General features: G+C 38.3%; 1 pseudogene; it reads right to left on the bottom strand.

Annotated features, from left to right (window-relative positions):
- Positions 1–341: 341 nt before the first annotated feature.
- Positions 342–1055, bottom strand: LOC129481683 (probable mitochondrial glutathione transporter SLC25A39; annotated as a pseudogene).
- Between the last annotated feature and the right edge of the window lie 15647 nt (positions 1056–16702).

Below are 16702 nucleotides of genomic sequence, written 5' to 3'. Positions count from 1 at the left end.
GGTCCTCCTCTCCTCACCTCTTTCCATGGCCCAGAGGCCATTCCTGGTTGATCCTCTGGAAAAAGTTTTTGCAGAACTCATAAAGGCTGATCATTACGGCACAGGACAGGGCAGCCTAGAAGATCCTCGGGAGGAAATCTGCAGAGTTCCCTGGTGCCCCACTGGGCCTGGTGGAGTCGGTGTGATGGGCGGGACATCACTATCACAGCCTCCACCACTCCCAGGGCAGCCTGCCAGTGAGTCTTCACCACGTCAAAGGGTAGTGTCAGGGCCACAGTCACCATCCCTGAGACTCCACCAGCCACAAAGCTGAGGCCTGCTTACCTCTACTCCTTTGGCATTCAACCAGCTCTTCTCCAGCTCAGAGTTGGACCAGTGCAGGGTTGAGAAGGGCACATCTTGAAGGGCAGTGGAGCCCAACCCTGCCACAGGGAGCGCCAGCCGCCCTGAGCTACCACAGGCAGACACAGGTGCCGAGCTGATGGCAGGCCACGTGCTGAGCCTGCAGCTGTGTCTCCACAAGCTCCCGGTGCGTAGAGATCAGAGGTCAGGGCTCTGTCACACAGGACGGCCTGGAGTTTGTCGTAAGCCAGTGAAGTAGATGGTGGTGGCTGGCAGGTTCATCACCAGGGTAGCTAGGAGGCTGCTCCCCAGTTGTCCTAGTGCCTCACAATCTTCACAAAGGCACCCATGGTGCCAGTGAAGCGGGTCCTGGTGGCACAGCGGATACTATCTGGAGACAGGTGCAGGGGCTCCAGGACACCGCTGCAGCACAGGAGGCCCTGCCCTGTGGCTCGGAGGGAGGAGGGCGATTCGGCTTAGGAGAGGTCCAGAGTCCGGAGCTAGGCGTCAGTCACAGCAGGGCGCTGAGAGCGCAGGCGGACCTTCACCACGTCCACGGGTGTCCTGGAGATGGAGGTGACTGCTGCCTGAGGCCACCACTTGTTGGAGGAGGCTAATGCCCTCAGGTCCTGCTCAGCCGCCTCCTGGCTTCAATCCTGCCTCTAGGCCTGACTGGCGCGGCGGCGCTCGGGCGCCCTGCAGGATCCGCGCATGCTCGCCTCCTGCCAAAGCCCACCCTGCGAGCATTGCTGAATTTGATTTGCTGATATTTTGTTTAAAAAAATTATTTCTATTCAGGGAGGATATTCGTCTGCAGTTTTCTTTCCTCAACATGCCTAATTTTTATATTAGAGTAATTCTGGTCTCATCAAATGAGTTGGGAAATGCTCCTTCCTCATCTAATTTCTGGAAGAGTTTAAGTGGAATAGGTGTTACATTGTCCTTAAATGTTTGGTAGAATTTACCATGAAAGTGTGGGTTTTCGCCGGGCGCAGTGGCTCACACCTGTAATCCCAGCACTTTGGGAGGCCGAGGTGGGCGGATCACCTGAGGTCAAGAGTTCGAGACCAGCCTCAACATGGAGAAACTCCGTCTCTACTAAAAATACAAAATTAGCTGGGTGTGGTGGTGCATGCCTGTAATCCCAGCTATTCCAGAGGCTGAGGTAGGAGAATTGCTTGAACCTGGGAGGCGGAGGTTGCGGTGAGCCGAGATCACGCCATTGCACTCCAGCCTGGGCAACAAGAGCGAAACTCCATCTCCAAAAAAAAAAAAAAAAAGAAAAAGAAAGTGTGGGTTTTCTTTGTGGAAAGGTTTTTTAACTGCAAATTGAATTACTTTAATAGATATAGAGCTAGTTAGGTTAACTCTTCCCTCTTAAGTGGATCGTGGAATTGTGTCTTTCAAGAAATTTGTACACTTTACATGTTATTGAATTAATGAGCAGAAAAATACTTAATATTCACTTATTATCCTTTAAATATCTGTAGCATCTGTATTACTTTTCCTACTTTTATTCCTGATATTGGTAATTTGTGTCTTCTTACAGTTTTGGGGAATAATCCATTTTGTTGACATGTTAAAAGAATCAGCTTTTGGTTTATTTTTCTCTATTGCCTTTCTATTTTCTATTTCATGGATTTCTGCTCTTATCTTTATTATTTCCTTTCTTCTGTAGGATTTGGAATTAATTTTCCTTATTTTTTAAATTCCAAAGTTGGAATCTTGGATAACTGATTTTAGACCTCTCTTTTCTAAATAGCATTTTATAACTTCCCTCCAAGGAGTACTCCAATAGTAGCAGAAATTTTGCTATGTTGCACGTTTATTTTCATTCAGTTCAAAGTATTTGCTAATTTCGACTATAATTTCTTCTTTAACCTATGTGTTATTTATAAGTGCTTTTTAAAATTTTACCATATTTGGGAATGTTCCAAATATCTTTCTGCTATTGAATTTTTAGATTTATTTGTGGTCACAGAACATGCTATGTATAATTCATTTTAAACATATGGGCTCTTTTGGCCCAAAATATGGTCTATCCTGGTGACAGTTCTATGTGCAGTTGAGTATTTTTTTCTATTGTTGAGTAGGGTATTCTATATATGACAGTTATTTCAATTTGGTTGATGGTGCTCTTCCAGACTTTTTATATCCTTACTGATTTTTCTCTAAATATTCCAGTAACCACTGAGAGAGGTGTGTTGACATGTTTGACTATAACTGAGGACTTGCCTATTTCTTCTTTCAGTCCTGGCAGTTTTGATGCAGGAGAATATGGTCAGGAGACAGGGAACCTAAGATTGATTCACGCTGACTTCCTAGAACGGAATCAAAAGGAAAACCCCACCTCTCTATACCCAAGTAACAAAAGGATCAGGGGCTACTCGCTTTGCAACATCCCCCACCTCTTTTCTTCATTGAAGATGAAAAATGAAAGTATCTTTCATTGGTTCCCTCCTGAAACCAATCAGACTGATTACAGGCCAAGTCTTCATGTGTAACCTTGTAACTTTACTTCAGCTTCCTATTGGTCACCTTCTGCAACCAATCAGACTGATCACAGGCCACTATTCAGTTACATAAGGTGTAAACCAAGTAACCAATTGGAAACATCTAGAGGGTATTTAAAGTCCAGAAAATTCTATAACCAGCCTCTTGAGCTGCTTGCTTGGCCTGCTTTCACTCTGTGGAGTGTACATTCGTTTCAATAAATCTGTGCTTTTTTTTTTTCATTGTTTTGTTTGTGCATTTCATCCATTGTTTGTTCAAAATGCCAAGAATCTGGACAGCCTCCACCAGTAAAGATACAAGGTTCTTTGTATCTTCAGATCTGTTATTAGGTGTATATACATTTAGAGTTGTATGTCATCTTATTGCTTTTGATCTCATCAACATTATGCAATATTCTTTATCTCTGTTGTAGTAATTGACAGAATTTTCTTTCAGTGTAACAAAAATGCCACTTCATCATCTTCCGATCTGCAAAGTTTCAGATGTGAAATTATAATTCGTATTGTCTCTAAACTCTTGGATGACCTGTTATGTTATTTTCTTACTCTTTTCTTATTTTTGGTAGTTTAGTTGGGATAATTTCTGTTAATCTATCTTCAAGTTCACTTGATTTTTCTTTCCCTATCCTGTGTTCAGTTTTCTAAGAAGTGCATGGAAGGAATTCTTTATTTCTGATATCATAGTTTTATCCTTGGCATTTCCATTTGACTCTTTTTAAAAAGAGTTTTCATCTCTGAAAAATTTCATCATATATCAATGCATGTTTTTAAAATTTCCACTGTTTCTTTGACGTATTAAAAAATTATTTTAAGTTTCTCACCGATAATTTCAACATCTGGAACACACATATCTTGAGTTTTATCAGCTAGTATTTTTTTTGGCAATGGGTCCTTTTCTTGCTTTTTGCACGTTTGTTGCTTATAATTTTATTGAACGGCAAACACTGTATGTCAGGCCAGCATGGCGATACCTCTTCTGTAAATCTGTAAAGTTGAGGTGTTGAGCTAGTTTATGTTTCATTGTTCCTGTGGTCACCTTTAGTACACCACAGACTTCAAATGCTCCCAGTGATGTACTGCCACTACCTTACACTTCGTGCAGGGTCTGGGGAGCGGGAGGTTTTTCTTAGTGTTCTGTTCTGATTTCAGCACGCCCTGCACACCTGCAGTGTGAAGAGGTTCTCTCTCTAAACTGTTGCCCCTCCTCTCTTGTGGCTTGTTACGTGAAAATAACGCCAATGTTGGGAGAAATAGAAATTCTAATTTATTTTGGCCTATTCCCAGTCTTGGGCAAGGCCCTATGTGCCTTGGCCTCAGGAGTGTGGTTTCCTCAGCATTCCTCATCGTCCTCCTCAGCAACCAAGCTCTTCTTGTATCTGTGGGGAGTCTTGGGCAGGAAAGAATTTCTCCTCTGCTGGCATAGCAGATCTCTGCCTTGTGTCACTGTGGGATCCTTGACCCCAGAGGGTTTCCTGCTCCTCTCTCAGTGTGAACATCTTTTTTCTTCTCCCCTTCCTTCAATAGTGTTTTTGTCTAGGAGCAGTAATGGGGGAGTTTTCTACCCCTCTTCAAGCAGTAGACTGTTGTGTGTTGCTTGGTGCAAGGCTTGTGGTGGGAGGTATGGTGGTTTCCTCCTCTTTTCTCTGCTACAAAGAAATTTTGCTTTTAGCTTTCTTTTTGCATCACGTTACGTTCTGTAAGACCAGGAGAAGGAGAGAGGTTTATCCTACCCCTCCCCCAAGGGCAGAGAACTTTTGCTTATACTGCTTCTCTAAAAGCACTCAAACTTTGCCTGATTCCTGGGAGCAGGAGGGTTTGTTGGCCCTCCCTAAGTATCTTAAAGGTTTTGCTTCAAGTGAGAAAAGGCACTGGGAAATGCTGAGGTTTCATGCCTGGACATCGCCATGGCTAAGGGGCTTTCTCTGGCTCTGCCCTGCCCCAGGCCTTGTAATGAGCTCCCACTTGAGGCCTGTGGAAAAGACCTGGAGACTCCCCTTGCAGCTAGGACTCTCAGTGACACATGAAAGCCCAACTGAGCTTAAGACTTTGTTCAAAATTTAGCGTTTTTATTTTACTTTTATGGCTGCCATCTTTTCCTCTTATGCTCTGCCAAAAATGAAACCGTCTATGAGTCCCATCTCTCCTTAGTGGTGCATGTCCCCGTTGGAGTTCAATTTAAGTGGTTGCCTTGTGACCTCAGCACTCTGATGTCCTCAAATAAAGTTATAATTTTATACATTATCTGAATTTTTCTTGTTGTCAGGTGAGAGCGATTATCTCTGTGGCTTTTTGTTTTCTAAGCACAAGTCCGTGCAAGATTATTTTTTTTTAACTTAACTGGTTCAGTTTCTGTTAATACATTATTTTCGAGTTAGCATTATAATATTGCTTTGCTGGAATAAAGTCCTTTGTAAAAATATATTTCTGGATGATTTTCAATGAGGGCACTCTACTAAGTGAATTGTAGGCTATACTTTATATAATTTTATTTCATATGCTTATAAAATAATAAGAATCCATGACACCTTTTAACTTAAAAATTGAATCAAAATAAAATCAGGTGTAGAAAATTAATAGTGATTATCTTAAATTGATTTAAATACAATTGATACTATTAATCTGAAAATGACTATATAACTTTATGTGAATATCCACATAAAGACAATAAAAATAATGATAAAATTAATAAATTTGGAAATTGAGGAAAGAGACATGAAAGTGTTTAAGTCTTCACATTTTCATACCAGAGAAACAATCTTTACTGCAAGTAAAACATATTTTTAAAAGAATAAAAGTCTAGTGACTTCAAAACCTTTGTAAAAATAGTATTTCTCTTAATCTTAAAAGGGAAAACTTAGGAAATAGTGCCTTATGTTAAAGAAACATTAATTCTAAATATTAATTCATTTAGTTTAATTTTGTCTTATTTTCTACTAGATCCTGCTAACATAAAATTTAATACTTTTTTTTACAATTAAAGCATAATATGTATAGTATAATCCTATTTTATTAAATGCATTTCTGTCTTAATATTCTACTTATTCATCTGTATATATATCCAACTATAATACATTCATAGATTGTATAATCACAATGACTATTTCTTGGTTACATATAACATTTTGGATTAAAAATTTTTTTTTCCTTATAATTATCTGCAATTTTTAGTATAGAATCTATAATGTATTTTAAGAACCAATTTTTAGTTTAATTAAACAAGCTTTCTTAAATTTAAAAATGACTGGAAGGGTGTTTAAAATAATTTTAAGTATTCTTTAAAAGAATTTTTAATTATAAATGGTGAAATTTGTCTTCTTTGTGCTTTTATGTAACAATTTCTAATAATATTTCATTCTGGCTTCCAGATACTTAATCTGCACATTGTCATGCCTTTGAGAATATTGGACAAACACATTTGTAAAATTTCATGTGTCATATGTATTATCAAGTAGATGCATAAAGAAGAGCACACAATAACTGGAGAACATTGTAGAGAAACTCCAGAAATGTGTTCAATAAAATATAGCACCTCAAAGCAAAAAAAAAAAAGGTATTTTAACTCTTGGCGATTCTGAGATAAAAACAAACAAAAAAAACACCTGTATATTTGTATCATAGATCAATTCTACATCATCTTTGATTGGAGATTAGAAGTAAAATCTAAAACACATACATGCTAAACACACTCCTTACATATAAATTATACTAGTGCACATTTAAATATATGTTTAATATGCATATATGTTTAATATATAATGTATATCATTTGAATTTAATTAGAAAATAGTATATGTAGAGGGAAATCGATCTCTTAAAAAGTGGTGGTTAGTGTTAGCAAAAGGCACGCAGGGCTCAATAAATATTTGTAGAAAGAATGAAGGTATGAATGAACATATATATGTATTAATTAATATCCAAATCTAGAGAGAGTTACAGGGATAACAGCCCAGTTGTTTTCTTATTCTCAGGGTTTTTCCCTCCCTCTCATTCATACTGCAGCCGGGCACTCTTTTTCGATAATTTGCAAAGAAAATAATATGAAGAGTCTGAAGTAAAAGTTCACTTGTTGAACCCGATGTTTTCTTTCCCCCAGGCATTGGGAAGGGGAAGGCAGAAAAGCAGAGTGCAAAATGAAGTGGTAGTGGCTGCCAACAAGAGAACCTTTGAACACGATGGGACAGAAATAAGGTCATGCATTTTCTACTATCTGTCACCTGTGGACAACTTGCCACTTCAACAGTTCTGGACACTTTTAAGCTCCCCTGAGGAGAAGATAGGAAACTTGGACACCCTGTGTGGGATTGAGAATCACAAAGGGACAGATAGAACTGAACGGAACTCTTCATTCACAAGTGGGATTCTCATAAGAGGCAGGAAAGCAGGGACCGTCTGTCACTACCCACAACAGGAAGAGGTGAACCTTAATGAGGGAAGAAAACAGATTCTATTAGGGGAAAAAAACATTTAATCAGAAAATAAGGCTCTGGAAAGAAAAGGCCAATTGGGGCTTTGTCTGAAGAAATAACAGAGTATTTTTCCTCCAGAGAAAGCAAGTCCAAGGAAGGAATTTTCAGATTGACCAAAGAGTATTGGTCAGCATCATTAGTACTTTCAGTTGGAAATAATTGAAAATAAACTAGAGCAAAAGTTCCCCAGGTGTGGTTCCAGGATCAGCAACTGAAACATCACCTGGGAACTGTTAAAAATGCAAATTCTTGGGCTCTCCACCAGAATCACTGAATCAGAAGCTCTGAAATGGGACCCAATAATCAGTAGCTTAACAAGCTCTCCAGGTGATTCTTATGCCAACTAAAGTTTGAAATCCCCTGGTGCTAGCACTGGAAGCAAATGAGTCACAGCTGTGAAGAATCCCTACCATTAATCCCCTGGGTGGGATAAATAAAAATGAGAAACTAAAAAGTTAAATGATCAGCGGTTGACTATAGTTCAAAAGTAAGGATATACCTGAATATAAAATTCTTTCTTAGCCTAAATACAAAATGGGAATGTTTAATCATTTATATAGCATTTCATTGGTTTTTTCCAGCTTAATTGAGATATGATTCACAAAAATTGTATATATTTAAAATGTACATGATGTTTTGATATACATATACATTGTGAAACAATTACAGCAATGAAGCTAACACAACCATGACCTCACTTAGCCACCATTTGGTGTGTGTGTGGTAAAAACCCTTAAGACCTACTCTTAGCAAATGTCAAGTGTACAGGACATTATTATTAACTATAGTCACCATGCTGTATGTTAGGTCTCCAGACCTTGCTCATATTCTAACTAAAAGTTTGACTAACTTCTCCCCCAACCCCTGGTAACCACCACTCTACTCTGTTACTGTGTCTTCAACTTTTTTAGATTCCACATACAAGTGAGATCATGCAATGTTTGTGTTTTGGTGTCTGGCTTATTTCACTTAGAATAATGTCCTCTAAGTTTATCCATGTTGTCACAAATAGCAGGATTTCCTTATATATTTATAGAATAAAAACTAGACTGAATTATGCATTATGTTTCTTTCCTCTTCCCAATTTTTGATACCTGAAAATGATAATCTCCAGGTCGAACCTAATAAAGCATTGCATCTTGCCCAGTGGTAATAACACCAAGAGCAGGCGCAGTGCCTCTAGGGGGTCAATTTATAGCCTAGACACATAGCTCTAAACACATTCTCAGGAATTCATTCCAATTACTCCTTACCTAGTGGATTTACACTGGCATTTTTCATGCTCATCTAGGTTCTTCCTAGTACCTCACCTTTTCGGCCCACTTTCACTGGTCATCCATTGGTTAAAACTCAGCCAATGTTATATCATCTTGTCAAAGCACAGTCAAACCAAAAGTAAATAATACATAAATAATATCTAACAGTAAATAATAATGGAAATATTATAGTAAATAATAAATAGTATATAAAATATATAATTAAATAACACATAAGTGAGTTCTAGATCACCATGCCAACTCAATCCTCCAACCTCATAAGAATTGAAAATCCATTATCAAAGACACTATGAAAACACAGCATAAAATAGACCCAGATACTTCCTGAGAGGTTAACAACATCTAGCCCACCAGAGGAAGAGCTGCAGCTGTAGCTACCTGGGCTCTGTGAGCTAAAACCACACAGGAAGCCTCAAACACAGGGGCTCACTTACTATGTACCAGGAGGCCCAGGGTGACGCTTACAAGACCCCTTCTCTTCTCCAGCTTTCATCCAAGGTCTAGGAACAAGGCAAAAAGCGAATTCTTTTTTTTTTTTTTTTTTTTTTTAGGCGGAGTCCCTCGCTCTGTCGCCCAGGCTGGAGGGCAGTGGCGCGATCTCGGCTCATTGCAAGCTCCACCTTCTGAGTTCACGCCATTCTTGTGCCTCAGCCTCCCGAGTAGCTGGGACTACAGGCACCTACCACCACGCCCGGCTTATTTTTTGTATTTTTAGTAGAGACGGGGTTTCACCGCGTTAGCCAAGATGGTCTTGGTCTCCTGACCTCGTGATCCACCCGCCTCAGCCTCCCAAAGTGCTGGGATTACAGGCGTGAGCCACCGCGCCTGGCCTGCTAATTCTTAAAATAACAGGGATTTAAGATGTGCCTTTAAATCCTTGGCTTGCTTTAAATTTGGCCTCTTGAGTATGGATTTACCGTAAGATACATTCACATGAGAATGTGATATTATACTAAAGAGTCTGATGATTGAAAATAGAATGTTTGGACCCAGATTGGTGATTTTTGTTTTTTGTCTTTTTGGGAGTTTTCCTTCTTTTTTTTTTTTTATGATTTCTTATAGTCATACTTTACCTTAGATTCCATATTTTTGTAAAGTATTTGCTTTGTTGGGTTTATTTATTAAAAGTGAGAAAATTAATAATTCCTTTATTATTATTGACTCTTCAAAAATAAGCATTGGCTAATTCTTTGTGCTGTCATTCATATTCCATGGTTTACTAGCTGAATCAAACCAATATCTAGAAAAGACGTGTCAAATACAGTTTTTGGGGGATTAGGTTTTTTTGTTGTTGTTATTGTTGCTGTTTAACATGTATCATCTAATTCTCCAAAATGATATCCATGTTTTAGAGATGAAAAATTAGGGGCATTAGATGACTCACAAAAGGACATTCGATTGACAAATGTACATCTATATTTTAGGTAGTCTATTTTAATCCTCGCTTATGCTCACATACGTAGGAAGAAGAGGATAAATTATGTGATCATTCTCACCCTACTTTTCTGTAATTAATTATAGAAAATGTTTGTCAAATTTTTTTTAAAAAGGCCTTTCCAAAAAATCACTTTGTTTTTTACATTCAAGGAATATCACACACAAGTGTTGGTTTTTTTGTTTTGTTCTGTTTTGTTTTTTGAGATGAAGTCTCGCTCTGTCACCCAGGCTGGAGTCAGTGGTGCCATCTCGGCTCACTGCAATCTCTACCTCCCGGGTTCAAGTGATTCTCCTGCCCCAGCCTCCTGAGTAGCTGGGACTAGAGGCACACACCACCACGCCTGGCTAATTTTTGTATTTTAGTACAGATGGTGTTGAGGAAAACCATCTTTAAAAGGCCGCTTTCCAAAGATAACTCCTCCTCTCCAAAAAGAGCTGCCTATACATGTTCTCCCTCTTCACATATAAATTCTGTTGTGTTAAAACGCTGAGTTCTAGAGAAGAGGGGGATCTTGTGGAAATCTATATTATTAAAAAATCATCTCAGCCTCACAATTCAAATGTTGGAAAAATCAAACAACCAAGATATTTTATTAACAATATATTCTACCATAATCTACCTTAATAACAGCACCAATAATCCTTTTCTCACAGGTAGATGATATCTTTTCCAACAGTGAAATACCCGTAACCAATGCAAATATTTTTTACTCATGTGCCATATTTGCTGTTGGAAATCATTATACAATGAAAAATATGTACAAAGTTCAGTATGTCACATAAACCAAATATTGTAGAATAATTCAAATTGGAAGAGTTGCAACTATTAAATTGGATAAAGAAAATTTATTCTACCATCATTAGTCTTTAGCATTGTACTTGTTATTTTACAAAATATCTGTTTATATAGCTTTCAATCCAAGTTTATCATACATTCGGGGAATGCAGAAATTGTGTTACTCACTTTTGAACCATCAACATACAGTGCAATGTCTGGCATATAAAAACCACTAGATAAATAATTACTGAATGAATGCTTTTTCTTTGATTTTTGTTTTTCGTTTGGGACAGGGTTTCACTCTGTTGCCCAGGCCGCAGTGTAGTAGCCTGATCATAGCTCGCTGCAGCCTCTACTTTGAATTGTCTCTGGGGCTCAGGCAATCCTCCCATCTCAGCTCCCTGAGTAGCAAGAACTATGGGCATGTGCCACCATGCCCAGCTAATTTTTAAAATTTTTCCCTTTTCGTAGAGACAGGGTCTTGCTTTGTCGCCCAGGCTGGACTCAAACTCCTAGCCTCAAACGATCTTCCCACGTTGGCCTCTCAAAGTGCTGAAATTATAGGCATGAACCACCATGCCTGGCTGAACGAATGCATATTTTTATGGTTTAAAATAGTAGAAGACAAAAATTTTAAATTATAAGTACTAAAAAGCTTTTAATTTATTTGACACAGAGTCTTGCTCTGTGGCCCAGGCTGGAGTGCAGTGGTGCCTTCTTGGCTCACTGCAATCTCAGCCTCTCAAGTTGAAGGGATTCTGCTGCCTCAGCCTCCTGAGTAAGCTGGGACTACAGGTGTGTGCCACCACACACAGCTAATTTTTGTATTTTTTGGTAGAGATGGGGTTTCATCATGTTGGCCAGGCTGGTCTCGAACTCCTGATATCAAGTGATCCACCTGCCTCAGCCTCCCAAAGGGCTGGGATTACAGGCGTGAGCCACCGTGCCCAGCCATAAAAAACTAATGTTATGTTATTGTTAACTTGATTTTTTCTTATTAACATATGAGGTTCTAATGAGTCATTGTTGAAAATTGGAGTAACAAGGAGAAATATGAAGAGAAAAAACACTTCCTTATAAATTACATTAATATGTTTCCTTTCTGTAATTTGTATGCAACATACTTGGAATCATACATTATTTTGCAATCCAATTCATAAATTAGCATTATGCCAGAAGCATTTCTCATGTCATTGAATACTTCATAAAAGTCATTTGAAAGTCTGCATGTTTTTTAATTGTATGATTGTATCATATATACTAACCCTTTCATTATTGCTGGACACAAAATTTTACCTGGTATTTGACAATTCCAATAATGCTAAGGTAAAATCTTGAGTGTGTTCCATTTTGTCCACGTTCTTTTCTGAAGATAGATTTCTAGTAGACTCATTGGCTCAAAAAGTACTACCATTTTTTAAGGTTACCAATATATTTTGCCAAATTTGTGTGCAGTATTTATTTACTAACTAACATTTGCTACAGCAGTCTATGAGAATATAGTTATTACTTCATTCTGACCAGCAAGACTAATTTTCAAATAAGCCTTGATTTTAGAGCTTGGTTTATGTGGTGATGCCATCTGGTGGCCATAGTACAAAATTACAGAATCAGAAGTGAAAAGCCTTTTGAAAACTGTAATGAGCAAAATTAAATTTATAAGGTGATGGCAAATAGCACAAGTCTTACACATTTTCAGAAAGCATTCTTGCTGTTTGGATTTCTAAAAGTTATCATGAGCCATATAAAATGAAGATTACAAACTCAAACAATGCTCATTAATTCATCTCTTCAACCTGAGTTTTTGGAGCACCTACCACATGGTGGATATTCTATTTATCATTGCTTTGTGGTGAGGACATTCCAAATTCTCTCTTCTAGTTATTTTAAAATAGACTCTACAATATCATTAATGATAGTCATCCTACTTTGCAATAGAACACCAGAACTTATTCCTTCTATCTGTAATTTTGTACCTGTTGACCAATCTCTCTCCATTCCTTCCTCCCTCTGCCCTCCCCAGATTCTGGTAACCACTATTCTACTCTGTACTCCCATGATACCAACCTTTTAAAATTCCACAAAGAGTGAAACCATGTAGTATTTGTTTCTGTGCCTGGTTCATTTCACTTAACATAATGTTCTCCAGGTTCATCTAAATTAATGCAAATGACAGGATTTTATTTTTTTTTATGACTGAATGCTTTTCATTGTCTATATATACCATTGTTTGTTTTTTTTTTAAGGTGGAGTTTCGCTCTGTCACACAGGCTAGAGTGCAGTGATGCGATCTCAGCTCACTGCAATCTCTGCCTCCCAGGTTCAGGCGATTCTCCCACCTCAGCCTCCCAAGTAGCTGGGATTACAGGCGTGCACCACCATGCCCAGCTAATTTTTGTATTTTTAGTAGAGATGGGGTTTTGCTATGTTGGTAGGTTGCTCTTGAACTCCTGACCTCAAATGATCCGCCTACCTCGGCATCCCAAAGTGCTGGGATTCCAGGCATGAGCCACCACGCCTGGCCTATATGCCACATTTTTTAATCCATTAATTCATTGATGAGCACTTAGGCTGATCCCATATTTTGGCTATTGTGAATAGTGCTGCAGATATCTCTTTGACATACTGATTTCATTTCCTTTGGATAAATACCCAGTAGTGGGATTGTAGGATCATTTTTAATTTTTTGAGGCATCTCCATATTGTTTTCCATAATGACTGAACTAATTTACATCTCCACCAACAGTGTTTAAGAGTTCCCACTTTTCTACATCCATGCCAAGGCAGCATTTTTTTTTCTCTTTTTCATAATAATTATTCTAATAGGCATGAAGTGATAACTCATTGTGGTTTTGATTTGCATTTCCCTGATGATTAGTAATGTTGAGTATTTATGCATATACCTATTCCCATTGTCTTTTTAAGAGATGCCTATTCAGATCTTTCGTCCATTTTTTAATTGAGTTGCTGGAGTTTCTTATATATTTGGATATTAACCCCTTCTCAGATGCATAGTTTGTAAGTATTTTCTCCCATTCTGCATGTTGTCTCTTCACTCTTGATTATTTGATTTGCTGTGCAGCTTTTCTGATGTATTCCCACTTGTCTACTTTTGCTTTTGTTGCCTGTGCTTTCAAAGTCTTAACCAAAAAATCATTGCCCAGACCAATATTATGATGTATTTCCACTATGTTTTCTTCTAGTCATTTGGTCTTACCTTTTAGACTTTAATCCATTTTGAGTTGATTTAAGTATATGGTGAAAGGTGGGGATCTACTTTCATTGTACATGTGGATATAAAATTTTCCCAGCACCATTTATTGAGGATACAGTCCCTTCCCCAATGTGTGTTCTCAGTGCCTTTGTTGAAGATCAGTTGGCTGTAAGTTTGTGGATTTATTTCTATGTTCTTCATTCTGTTCCATTGGTCTATGTGTCTATTTTTATGCTACCATGCTGTTTTGGTTACTATAACTTTGTGGTATACTTTGAAGTTAGGTAATGTCTTTTTGCTCAAGATTTCTACTATGGGCAGGTAGAGGGAGGCTCAGCATCACTGAACATTAGGGAGATGGGAATCAGATTCACCACGGAAAACTATCCAATCACAGGGTAAACAAGAGACAAAGAAAGGACCAAATAATCTATAAAACAACCAGAAAGGAATAATAGAATGCTAATACATGGTGGGCTTAACACCTAGGTCATGGGTAGACAGGTGCAGCAAACCACCATGACACATGTTTACCCATGTAACAAACCTGCACATCCTGGATATGTACCCCAGAACTTAGAAAATAAAAATAATAATAGAATGTCAGGACTAAATCCTCATCTATCAATAATAACCCTGAATGTAAATATATTAAGTTCTCCAATTAAAAGATATAGAGTGCTAAATTGATTTTTTAAAGAATGACCTAACTTTATGCTTCCTGCAAAAGAAGTACTTCACCTGTAAGAGAAGCACTTCACCTGTAAGGACACAATATACTGAAAGTAAAAGGATGAGAATGATATCCCAAATGGAGACCAAATGAAGACAGGAGCAGCTATATTTATATCAGTTAACTAGGCTATAATTGAAAAACTATAAAAAGAGACAAAAATGGTCATTATGTAATTATAAAGAGGTCAATTCAGCAAGAGGATATAACAATTATATAAATACAGCTGGCCCTCTGTATTCATGAGTTCTACATCCATAGACTCAACGAACTACAGAAAATATTTTTTTAAAAAATCCAATCTGTACTGAATATATATAGTTTTTATTATTGTCATTATTCCCTAAACAATAAATTATACCAAATATTTTACATTGTATTATGTTTATAAGTAATCTAGAGATGATTTAATGCATACAGAAGGATGTACATAAGTTTATACAAATTCTATGCCATTTTATTTCAGGTACTTGAGCATCAATGAATTTTGGTAGATGCAAGTAAGAGGTGAAGCCAGCTGGACTTCCTGGGTGGCGTGGGGACTTGAAGAACTTTTCTGTCTGGTGCCAATCAGTGCTCTCTGTCTAGCTAAAGGTTTGTAAACGCACCAATCAGCACTCTGTAAAAACGCACCAATCACTGCTCTGTGTCTAGCTAAAGGTTTGTAAACGCACCAATCAGCACTCTGTAAAAACACACCAATCAGCGCTCTGTGTCTAGCTAAAGGTTTGTAAATGCACCAATCAGTACTGTGTAAAAATGCACCAATGAGTGCTCTGTGTCTAGCTAAAGGTTTGTAAACACACCAATCAGCACTCTGTAAAAACGCACCAATCACTGCTCTGTGTCTAGCTAAAGGTTTGTAAACGCACCAATCAGCACTCTGTAAAAACACACCAATCAGCGCTCTGTGTCTAGCTAAAGGTTTGTAAATGCACCAATCAGTACTGTGTAAAAATGCACCAATGAGTGCTCTGTGTCTAGCTAAAGGTTTGTAAACACACCAATCAGCACTCTGTAAAAACAGACCAATCAGCACTCTGTAAAATGGACCAATCAGCAGGACATGGGCGGGGCCAAATAAGGGAATAAAAGCTTGCCATCCTAGCCAGCAGCAGCAACCAGCTCAGGTCCCCTTCCACGCCATGGAAGCTTAGTTCTTTTGCTCTTCACAATAAATCTTGCTGCTGCTCACTCTTTGGGTCCGCATTACCTTTATGAGCTGTGAAGTTCTGCAGCTTGACTCCTGAAGTCAGCAAGACCACAAACCCACTGGGAGGAACAAACAACTCTGGACAGGCCACCTTTAAGAGCTGTAACACTAACTGCAAAGTCAAGCGAGACCACGAACCTACCAGAAGGAAGAAACTCCAGACACATCTGAACATCTGAAGGAACAAACTCCGGACACACCATCTTTAAGAACTGTTACACTCACCACGAGGGTCCACGGCTTCATTCTTGAAGTCAGCGAGACCAAGAACCCATCGGAAGTTACCAATCCCGGACACACAAGGATTTCTGGAAACAATTCCCCAGTGATACTGAGAAACAACTATATATATGCACTCAACAATGGAACACCTAAATATATAAAGCAAATATTATTAGATCTAATGGGAGAGATAGACTGCAAAACAGTAATAGTAGCAGACTTCAACATCCCACTTCCTAAAACAGACAGATCATCCACACAGAAAATCAACCAAAATAAACCCATCAGGTTTAAACTGTACTCTAGATCAAATGGACCTAACAGATATGTACAAAACAGTCCAACCAACAGCTGCAGAATACACATTCTTCTCACTAGCACTTGGAACTTTCTCCAGGATGTATTATATGTTAGAACACAAAACAGGTCTCAACAATTTCTTTTAAATATCAAAATCATATCAAGTGTCTTTTCTGACCACAATGGAATGAAGTAGAAATTAGTAAC

Source organism: Symphalangus syndactylus, chromosome 5, assembly GCF_028878055.3.
Source record: "Symphalangus syndactylus isolate Jambi chromosome 5, NHGRI_mSymSyn1-v2.1_pri, whole genome shotgun sequence".
NCBI lineage: Eukaryota > Metazoa > Chordata > Mammalia > Primates > Hylobatidae > Symphalangus > Symphalangus syndactylus.
This window is presented reverse-complemented; position numbering and strand designations above follow the sequence as displayed.